Raw genomic sequence first — 11,928 nt, forward strand, 5'->3', positions numbered from 1 at the left:
ATGAGTTCCCATAAAGAAGGACTAGAGGACACCAAAGGAAAGGAATGGGTAGCAGGCTTCAAACTAGTAAGAGAAAGTTGTTCTTGACAAAGCAAATAGTTAACCTGCGGAACTCCTTGCTGCAGGAGGCTGTGAAGGCTACAACTAGAACAGAGTTTAAAGGGAAGTGAGATCAAGTCATGGAGGTTGGGTCCATGGAGTAGTCTTAGCCAGGGGGTAGGAGTGGTGTCCCTGCCCAAAGTTTGTGGAAGGCTGGAGAGGGATGGCACGAGACAAGTGGCTTGGTCACTGTCTTCGGTCCATCCCCTCCAGGGTCCCTAGGGTTGGCCGCTGTCGGCAGACAGGCTACTGGGCTAGATGGACCTTTGGTCTGACCCAGGACGGCCATTGTAAGCTCAGGGCTCAGGGTCGGGGGTCTCAGTGGGCCCCCTTGATTTTCATGCACTCCTGCTCCTGGGTGGCCAGGCTGGCAGCTCTCCTGCCCTAGACGGCCACTTTCCTGTGCCTAGTGCGGAGATCATGGACAAGGTCCACGATGTCCGCACTAGCCCAGGTGGGTGCCCGCCTCTTGCGGTCCCGGGCAAGCTCCCGGGAGCCGCCAGCCTGGTCCCGGGAAGAGGGGGAGGGCTGGGGGGCATCGGGTGGCTGGCTCTGTGCCGTGCCAGGTGCAGGGTCTGCTGGCTGGGTGCTGGCTGGCTTGCACCTGGCACGGGCACCGTAGCCAGCCCGTGCCCCTTTAAGGGGTCCGGGGCCGGGAGGGGGGCATAGAGTTTCCCTGGTGTTGGCCAGAGTGGCCACCAGGGAAACCTGGGGAGGGCTAGCCTCCCACTAGTTCGAATTAAGGGGCTACACACCCCTTAATTCGAACTAGCTAGTTCGAACTAGGCTTAATCCTCGTAAAATGAGGTTTACCTAGTTTGAACTAAGCGCTCCGCTAGTTCGATTCAAATTCGAACTAGCGGAGCGCTAGTGTAGCGCCTATTAAAGTTAGTTCGAACTAACTTTGTACTGTAGACATACCCTAAGGTCGCAGAGGGCTGGCTGTGTGAGTCTGTAACTTTAAAAGCAACGGGTAGTCCTGGGGTACCTTAGAGCAGGGGTGGGCGAAAGAGAGGGGGTAGGGTGGAGGAAACTTCGCACACTCCTCCCGCCCCCGGCCAATCAGAGCTTGGGGGTGGGGGCACACATGAAGTCTCCTCCCGCCCTGCCAGGAGCACACTGCACTTCAAAGAGTTACATGCTCCTGGCAGGGTGGAGGAAACGTAGTGCACTTTCCCCGTCCCCAGGCCATAATTGGCTGGGGGTGGGGGAGCCTAGTCCCACCCTGCCAGGGGGCATGGGTGCTTAGTGGCAAGGGGGGGGCAAAGGGGCTCCCCTACCCCCAGACTAGTCATGGTCTGGGGGTGGGGAAGCCCGAAAGCATCCTGGACCTGCCCCTTCTGTTTTAGGACCCGCAACCCAGGGCCACTTAAAAAAAAATTCAAGTGACCCCCAGCCAAAAATTATTGCCCACCCCTGCCTTAGAGACTAACACAAATATAGAGTATCATGAGCTATCATGGGCAAAACCCACTTCTTCAGATGAACTGGAGAGGAAAAACAGAACCCCAGAATGTATAACAGAAAAAGAAGGTGTTATATCCTACGACTGACAGGTACCGTTTTTTCCCGTTTTTTTCCTGTTATAAATTCTGGGTTTCTGTTTTTCCTCTCCAGCTCATCTGACGACGTTGATTTTGCCCACAAAACATATTTTTATTAGTCTCTAAGGTACCACAGGACTACTTGTTGTTGAGGGGTCCTTCTAAAAAATCTAGCAGCAAAGGGGCTCCAGCAAATAGGACAGATTTCTAGATCCACGGTGTCCGACTAGTCCTGAAGCAGTAGCCATAATAGTGGCTTATAGTAGTGGCTACTGCTATAGCGAACTAGCCACACTCACCCAGCCAAATAGCCACATGTAACTAGTGTGTTGGACACCACGGCTAGATAGTGGAGTACCCGGGCTACATAAGGAAGGATTCTGACGAATCAGTAGCCATATCTATTAAGAACCCCATGTTAAATGATTGTGAGAAGTTCTGCATGCTTTAGTCTGTGAAGGAAGACAAAGGGTAAGACTGACGTTGTTCTGAAATAGCATAGTGCATGTTTCTGCTACAAGCCTTTACTTGGAAATAATGTCAAGCTGGAGGACTTCTTACAGCGAATCCCGTAAGCCTCATTTCACGAGGAGTAAGGGAAGTCGGAGGAAGAGTGTTTTTCCTTCGATTTCCTGCTGTGTAGACGGCACCAAAAGCTGAATTAAGCGATTTCGGCTTCAGCTACACAATTGCTTGTTGCCTGCAATGTAAAATGGTTCTTGTTCAATCGTGAGCGTGATTTTATGGGGGAAGTTAAAAATGCAAATGCAAAAATGATCCATGGCACGTATCACAGTTGTACTTGGCCATTAGTAAATAACAGTGTCTGCTCCTGGGGAAAAATGAGAACCAGAATTTCACAAGTCAACTACAGAGAGTGCAAGGAATTGACTTTCATATGCAAATTTGACGCTTTCTCACTTGGTCTGAACAAAGGCATGAACTGGTTAACTTATCATACCACCAGCTTTCCTTATAGTCAACTGATGTTGTCTAGCTTCATTCAACCTTAGCCCTGCTGTGTAACCGTGCCCAAAGAGAGCTCTGTTTACATATGGTCCATTTAGCCTTCATGGCCACAAGAAACAAAAGACAGGACTGTGCAGCATTTTAAAGACTAACAAGATGGTTTATTACGTGATGAGCTTTTGTGGGCCAGGCCCACTTCCTCAGATCAAATTGTGGAAGAAAACTGGCATGACCATATATACATTTTCTTCCACAATTTGATCTGAGGAAGTGGGTCTGGCCCACGAAAGCTCATCCCCTGACCCCCGCGGCCGCCCCAGCCCCCCAGATAATCCCTCAGGCTGCCCTGGGCCCTTGTGGAAGTGGTAGGAGCTAATCTCAATATGGAGGAACCTCCCATCCCGAGGATGGTTGGGGTGCCCCCCCCCAAAGTGCAGGGCCCCCCCCCAAAGTGCAGAACCCGGGGTGGCTGCCCCAAACCATCCTATGGCTCTGTATAGGCAGCACCCTATGCTATTCATGAGGTCTAGACACCCGACACGTTCTCTCAACTCCAATATTTATCTGACCTGTGGGCGAGTGTTGTTATACCAGGCTGGTTTCCAGCTCGGCCTTTGTCCATGTTCAGAGAGGGGCCCGAGCTAACGCCTGGTCCCTCGGCATCACGAGAACAAGGAGCTGAGCTGCTCGCTGCACCCTGCTGTCTCATTACAAACTCGCTCCTCTGCCAGAGGCGTGAGGGTGAGCAAGGGGCACGTCTACACGGCAGGGCGAAAGTCGAGTGAAGCGACGCAACTGCAGCTACGTCCATTGCGTAGCTGAAGTCGAAATAGCGTAACGTGGCTTTCCGCACAGTCTACACAGCAGGAAGTCGAAGGAAGAACACTCTTCTTCCGACTTCCCTTACTCCTCGTGAAATCAGGGTTAAGAAGTCAGAGTAAGAAGTCCTCCAGCTCGCCATTATTTCGAAATAAACACTGGTAGTAGATCATAGACTCATAGAGCACTAGAACTGGAAGGGACCTCGAGAGGTCATCGAGTCCGGTCCCCTGCCTCCATAGCAGGACAAAGCACCGTCTAGAGCAGGGGGTCCCAACCTTTTTCGTTCCCCGTACTCCCTTGGCTTTTAATAAACCTTCCTGTACCCCCTATTCCATATGAAAGGAAATGGATTCTAGAGTCTAGAATCCACAACTTTTTTCACTAACACTAGTACTTTTGGAATATTTCAATTAGAATAATCTCATTATTTACCAAATATTCCCCGTAGCCCCTTGACAAGCTTCTCGTACCCCTTGGGGGTACGCATTCCCCAGGTTGGGAACCGCTGGTCTAGATCATCCCTGACAGGTGTCTGTCCAACCTGCTCTTAAATATCTCCAGTGATGGAGATTCCACAGCCTCCCTGGGCAATTTATTCCAGTGTTTGACCACCCTGAGAGTTCGGAAGCTTTTCCTAATGTCCAATAGGGTTGCCAGGTGTCAGGTATTTGCACCTTCTGTCCGGTAAAGAAATTGAGAAAATATTTTCTGCTTTTCCTTCACCCAACAGACACGCGGCGGGGGAAGTGGCAGTGGAGTGGCCCGGCAATTAAAGGGGCCATGATTGCATTTCACTGCTTTTTTTTTTCCTCAACAAAATTTTCCTGTCGCTTTTTTTTGGGGGGGGGGGAGAAAGAGGCAGGTCTGGTATTTTTGGTGAAACCATCTGGCAACCCTAATGTCCAACCTAAACCTCCCTTGCTGCAGTTTAAGTCGTGAGAGGCCAAGGAAAACAATTTTTCTCCCTCCTCCTTGTAACACCCTTTTAGATACTTGAAAACCCCTATGTCCCCTCTCACTCTTCTCTTTTCTAAACTAAACAAACCCAGTTCTTTCAGTCTTCCCTCATAGCTCATATTTTCTATACTTTTAAGAATTTTTGTTGCTCTTCTCTAGACCGTCTCCACATCTTTCCACATCTTTTTCCAGTCTCTCCACATCTTTCTTGAAACGTGGTGCCCAGAACTGGACACAATACTCCAGCAAAAGCCTAATCAGCGCAGAGTAGAGCGGAAGAATGACTTCTTGCGTCTTGCTCACTCCATTCCTGTTGATGCATAGTGTAGACGCGCACTTTGTTATTTTGGAATAACGTCAGCTACTCCAAAATAACGCTGCTGTGTAGACATATCCCATATATCAGACCTGTATTTTTGAAAGGGGCATGGGGACTGTCAGACTATTTCAAAATAACGCCCTAGTGTGGACATAGCCTAAGGGTACATCTACACTGCAATGCTATTTCGGAATTCCAGAGGTATCCCAAAATAATTACCCCATGTCTTTTGAACATGTCCGCTATTCCGAAATATAGCGAACATGCTATTTCAGCATCCCTGTTAACCTCGTTGCACGAGGGATAAGGGATGTCTCGAAATAGTGTGTTATTTCGAAATTTGGTGCTATGTAGACATGTCAAATTTTGAAATAATCTGTTTAGAAAACGAATCAAAATAAGATACGCAAATTACGTATATTATTTCGAGCTAAGGATGCAGTGTAGACACACCCTAAGGGACAAGGAACAGAAAGTAGGAATAAGCAATCTGTTTTTCGATGGCAAAGTTAACAGCTGGGTGCCACCCCAAAATCGGTGTTAATATATATATTTTACATTACAGAAAATACAAACAAGTCTGCATACATTAAAGATACACTAAATAATGAAAATAGTCCCTTATAATGCAAAAAACAAAGGGACATTTGTGAAATTGAAAGACGGCAAACTTAAAACTGGTAACAGTACACAATTAGCCTGTGGAACTCATTGCCACATGATACAATGGAGACCAAGAGCTTAACAGACTTGAGGAAGGGATTGGACATTTCTATGGATAGGAAAAACATCCAGGATTATAACAGTAAGCATTAAAAGTAACCAAGAGTTTTGGGTCAGGAAGAAACCTTCCTTGCAGGCAGACTCTCACAGCCTGCCAAAAGCAAGTACTGAACACTATCAAAAAAGGTTACTGACTAAATGGACCACTGGTACAGGCTGGCTATGCCTTGTTTGAGGAGTGCCAATACTGGGCACAAGATTTATTGTGGCCACAAGAAGGCCGCCCTGCAGTGAGCAAATCCCTCGACAGGGGTCCAAATGTCTACGGAGCGAGAAGCCACAGACGAAAATAAGCCAGGAAGCCACCTGTCAAAATGCGCGAGGCCTGTCAGTAGATGCAGAGCTCAGCACAGGGTGCAGGGTGACAGTCCCAGGGACGCGGGGTGACAGTCCCAGGGACACGGGGTGACAGTCCCAGGGACGGACGGCTGCTGCTGATCCCAGAGCACGGGCAGGAGCAGTGCTCGCTTCCCGCAACTGCCCTATCATTGACCTGTGCTAGAAAGGCCACTTCTCGGGGAAAGGCAGCCTGTGTAGTCCTGGCTCATGTATCCTGCAGGGGGCCAGCGGGTGCCAAGTCTAGCGGTGGTGACTGTGGCACATGTCCATGGGGGACAACACCCGGTGCCCTCCTCTCCCCGCCTGAGTGGAATCACCCGGGACAGACCCTTAGGAAAGGGTCGCAGTGAAAAACGTGTCATGAGGATTAATGAGAACGGCCCTGGCACCAGAATGGCCGAGGTGCGGGGAGGGGGGGCTCGGAGTTTGGGGTCTGCTTCTATTTTAGCAGGGATAGGCCAGAGCTGGGGAGGTAGATCCAGTTTAGGGGTTGGGTCCGAGGAGCAGAGTCCTCATGCTACTCCCCACCCTCGCCCCCCTCCCGCCCACCCAGGAGGTCTAGTGCTGGCTGTCCCCGATCTCCCCTCCTGCCCACCTCCTCTCCTCCTCCCGGAAATCTTTTCACTCCCCCTCAACACCCCACAACCCTGCTGTCCCTCCCCCACATCGAGCCAGTCTGCCAGGGGATACCAGAGAACCAGACGCTGCCGTTGGAGGGGTGTCCTGGCAGGCTCTTCTAAGTGGGAATGAAGGCGTCTCTAGCAGGGCAGCTGCCATCGGCCCCCTCATACAGTCCCTATGCATCCGCAGACGGCCCACTTGACTGACGAGACGTAGGTCTGCTGGCCTTAATGAGCAAGCCAGTAGCTGAATGCGGACTTCAACAGGCCACAAGGGCAAATACACCGCACATGGCGCTCATCCCGTATAGCCTGCCCGGACACAAGCCAGCTCTGGTTTTGACAAGGAAACAAGACGCATTCCCGTATTCGTTTTTGGACAGAAAGCCCTCTAGTGGCTGCTCTAAAAGACACAACACGGCCTTCCGGGATGGGGACAGCAGCCGCTCTCTCTCAAAGGGGCCAGACTTCTTTTCCACGGCCACACACTTGCTGAGGGGACTCTGACCATGGAAGTGAATTTGTTTACACCATTTGCCCAGGGTTTTTCACTAGCCCAGGAAGGGTCAGGCTTCTCTGGATCGCTACACTATAAAGCCCTGAGACGCTGTTATTTCACATCCTCGCCGGCTAGGCCTTTTTTCTGACATTGCTAATTAATGCCATGTGACCATCCATTTACAATACAGGATCCAGGCAGCAGGGGGAGGGAGGCCTAGCAGTTAGAGCAAGTCACCCCCTTGCAAAGGGCTTTTAAACGCAAAACAAAAAACCACTTGACTTTTTTAAAGTGAGTGGGTACAGAAATGTAACCGGTTCCATGAGTTGTGTTCTCTTATATGTGCTTAAGAGCACAAGAACAGCCAGGCTGGGTCAGACCAAAGGTCCACCTAGCCCAGTGCCTTCTCTTCCAACAGTGGCCAATACCAAATACCCCAGAGGGAGGGAACACAACAGGGAATCCTCATGTGATCGCTCCCGTCACCCACCTCCATACAAACAGAGGCTGGGGACACCATTCCTACCCAGCCTGGCTAATAGCTATTGATGAACTGAACCTCCATGAATGTATCTAGCTCTGTTCTGAACCCTGTTAAAGTCCTGGCCTTCACGAGTCACCCACCTAGACTTCGCTTACATAGTCAGCTGCACAGTCAAGTCCTTCCATGCCACAGGACTACCCGCACGCAAAACTGCACCATTTTTTTTCTAAACGGATGCAAACATCTGCATGGGCCACTCTCATGCAGCTTTCTGGTTAGCTTAAACCCTCCTCCTAACCCTAATCCGTTTACGCTGAAGCCAAGATGGCCATGCAGCCTTCTGTACAGATTACACTCCAGCGGGTTTAAAGCTACAACTTGAATTCAGCCACTGTGACACCGCCCATATGTTAGGACACAGATATTCAGGCCTGCCTGTAAAGGCCTCTATGGGTGTGTCTAGACTACAGGGTTTTGTTGACAAAACTATACCTGCGTCTACACTACCACCGAGTTCTGTCAACATAACGGCAACAGAACTCGGCAGTTTTGTCGACAGCGGTAAACCTCATTCTACGAGGAATAACACCTTTTGTCAAAGGCGTTATTGCATCTACACTGTCCTTTGCGTCTACACTCTCATGTCGACAAAGCCGCTTGCTTTGTCGACAGAACTGGATGTAGTCTAGACGCTCTTTGTCGACAGAAGCTTTGTCGACAGTATCTTTGTCGACAAAAGCCTGTAGCCTAGATGTACCTTAAAAGAACAAGGTTTATCTGTCTACGGCCTTGTTCTTCAGCGAAGGCTTTTGGCATCCATGCTGCCGTAAGTCATTCCCACAATTTGGGGCAGCTGTTCTCTATGGCCTACAGATAACGGGAAGCACCTAGAAACTTAGGTTGAGAGCTTTCTGTCCACCATGGACTCACTCCCCGTCCCTATTGTTTATCTGTCTGGTTCTGTCTGGTTCTTTGATCGTTTGTCTCGTGTATAATTCATTTTGCTGGGTGTAAACCAATGAAGGTGGTGGGATATAATTGGTCATGTTACAATATGTCAGAATTGGTTAGTTACATTTCAGTAACATAACTGGTTACGCTATACCTGAAAATACGGCTATCTATATTAGGGGCAAACTGAAAGTAACTGGGTTAAAAACAGGGAGATAACCAAAGGAAAGGAAACTGGAGTTGTGCTGGAAGCAAACTCCAATAAACAATACATTGTTTGCATCTCCGGACTTCAAGTACTGCTGTTCTCTGTTCACGTGAGAAGGACCAGGGAGGCGGAAGGGTGAACTCCTGTAACAACACAGACTAGCTCAGCCCCTACACCTATTCATTCTTCTAGTTCTGTCATAGCAAGATCCAAATCCTAGAGAACTAGTCACTGGCATTTCTGCTGAAGTAAGGATCTTAAAATTTGACACAATGGCTATGTCTAGACTACAGGGTTTTTTCGAAAAAAGTGGCCTTTTTTCGAAAAAACTTCACCTACTGCTAGACTGCCGCCACGTTGTTTTGAAATTAAATCGAAAGAACACGGCAGTTTTTTCAACAGCGGTAAACCTCATTTTATGAGGAAGAACAACTTTTTTCAAAAGAGCTCTTTTGAAAAAAGGCATTCTTGACCGCAAACGGGGCTTTTTCGAAAGAGCGCATTCAGATGGCCTGGGTGCTCTCTTTCAAAAAAGCAGATCGCTTTTTCGAAAAAAGTTGTGGCTGCCTGTCTAGACGATCTCTTTTGAAAGAAGCTTTTTCGAAAGATTTTAGGAAAAGCTTCTTTCGAAAGACGCGTGTCGTCTAGACGTACCCAACGTGATCAGTTAACTCACAGATGGGTGTACACCCGGGTCAGAGCTGGAAGCTATTGCCAGCTCTTGTTCTCTACCTCCCCTTTGGATTTATGCTCTTCCACGCCTGTTTCGTCTGAACCCCTGGAAGCAAAGGCGACTCTCAAAAAAAAGCCAGTGAGTTTCATCGAGCTTTATGGACCACAGCAGTTTTACAGGCATGTAGGGGACGGGAAGATTCAGTATGTGACCAGCTGTTATAAGTTTCATTAGGAAACCAAACCAAAACCACACGACACCAAAAACACCCAGTCTGAGACAGCCAGGAGTTACACTGCACAGAAAGTTCTGCAAAAAAAGACTCTGCTGGTTTCATTTCTCCATTCAACCCCCAAACTGGCTGAGTTCCATCAAATGTTTTCATTTGCAAAAGTTGGCTCGGTGAGTTGGAAACTTTTAAGAGAGGAGAGGGGGGCTGTGGAGCAGAAGCCATGTTGGCCCCAGAATAGTCGACAGACTAACTTTTGGAGCCAAGATGGGCTCCATGGAGCTCGACCACTTATTTGTCTCCCTGACAGAAGTTGGTCCAATAAAAGATATTGTGTGTGACAGAGAGAGAAACACCGGTCTGGTCCACAATGGGCTGCGGCCACAATTCAAGAGAAAATAAATATGGATCCAGCTAAACTTCTTAAGGTGTCAACGCCTCGGGACAAGAACCGCCATTTTGTTTTGTTTGTACAGCCCCTCGCATGCTGGGACCCTGGTCTCTTTGCTTCCTGTCTTCTGCCACCAGGGTCTAAGCATTCTACTCCATGGCCTGCACGTGAGGAGACCAGATTGCCTTGGGACAGGACACAGGATTGCTGGCACACTGGGGAGGTGGGGGTCCCCACACAGCTTCCCCATTCTACTGCAAACTGAATTAACGGTCGCCCAACCCACAGCTCTTCTTTTTCCTGAGCTGGTTTCCTTTGGTTCTAGTCTGAGTCTCGGTTTACACAGCGTGTGAGCTCTTCAGTGGAGGGCACGGGGCTCTGTGTTTGTAAAGCACAGGGAGAAGTTGCCTTCCGTGGTCCGTTCCACCAGTGGAAACCACGGCCCTTTGACCTGTAGGCCAATGATTCCCAGCCAGGGTCGGGGGCCCGCGGAGGTGCTGTGTCACCAAGCATTAGACTCGCAGCGGCCCAGGGCAAAAAGCCAAAGCCGCACCACGTGGGTCTGAAGACGGGGCTCTGAGCCCCACCCCCCAGCACTGAAGCCTGAGCAATGTAGCTTGGTGGGGGCCCCTGGGACCCCAGGCAGCTGCCCTACTTGCTGCCTCCTAGTGCCGGCCTTTTGAGGCATACTGGGGGTGAAATGTTCCTGCCCCCCCGAGCACCCCTCTGTGTTCCACACACCCTCCTCCCTCCCCTAGCTTGGGGGGGGGCGTGGCACACTGCCCTGCCTTCCCACAGTGTGGGGGGGGGCAGGGAGACGGCTTGGCTCCCATGGGGGCGGGGCCTCGGCAGAAGGGGCGGGGCTGGGGATGAGGCCGGGGGCTTGCCTCCCCCAGCCCTACCTTCACCCACCGCCCATGGTTCAGAGCACGGCTGCAAAACAGAAACCCCAACTATCTCATCCAGCACTTACTGTGTTAGGCTCCAGGGCATAATCCTACAGCATCAGACCTTTTGCAACTGAATGAGGAGAAACTCTGTCTGGCTAACACCACTGTGTAATTTGGGCTGACTGCATTTTGCTCTTTCCTCTGCCTTCCAGGAGTGCCCCCAAAATCTCACGCTAAAGGCTGCGTTTTCAAAAGTTCCTTTGGGACACAGGAATCCAAGATCCGCTTTCAACGGGACTTAGGAGCCTCAGTGAAAAAAAAAATCCAAAGAAGTTCGGCATCTAGGTGCCTAAAACCCATTTTCAAAACAGACTTAGGAGCCTGAGTGACTTTGGGGCTCTTGAAAGTCTTACCCAAGACCATTTCATTTCACTCGCCAGACTGAGCCAGTGTAAAAATTGCTCCAGTCTCTCCTTCCCAACGCGACTGCCAAGTGCTCACTCAGCAATCTGTATCCAAAGCACGGCAGATTTATTCAAAGATTCAACAAAAGCAAAAGACAACCAACCACCAACACTGGAAAAAAACTACGCAAAGGCATTTAAAAAATGCTTCTTTTTTCTTGGGACACTCGGGTCTTTAATCCCTTGGACTTTGCAACACAGCAGGTGGGAGCTGAAGAATTCCTAGAACAGCCAAGGAGGCTGTTAAAATAATATTATGTTCATTTTTAACTTAGCCATGCACCGAAGACTCAAGGTGACTAGAGCACTAGGTATTGGCTACATTTGTACAACTCCAGTAGGTGCTGTTTGATTTCATTAGCAAACTTGTCAGGCTTCCGTGATTGCCAAAAAACCAAAAACCGACAACAACTTTGGAGATGGAGCTCTCATTAGTTCAAGCCCCAAAACGAAGCCACGCCTCCCCACCTAATACCAACCCTGGTACCTTCCCTTGCAACAAACCCCGTTGCCAGCTTTGTCCACATATTCACTCTGCTGATACCATTATTGGACCTAGCCAAGTGAGTTAGACGATCAAGAACACATATTCCTGAGCATCCAGAAATATAATTTATGCAATCATGTGCCGAAAGTGTCCGTCCGCTATGTACATTGGACAAACGTCTCAGACATTTCGCCAAAGGA

This window comes from Pelodiscus sinensis, chromosome 14 (assembly GCF_049634645.1).
Source record: "Pelodiscus sinensis isolate JC-2024 chromosome 14, ASM4963464v1, whole genome shotgun sequence".
Lineage (NCBI taxonomy): Eukaryota > Metazoa > Chordata > Testudines > Trionychidae > Pelodiscus > Pelodiscus sinensis.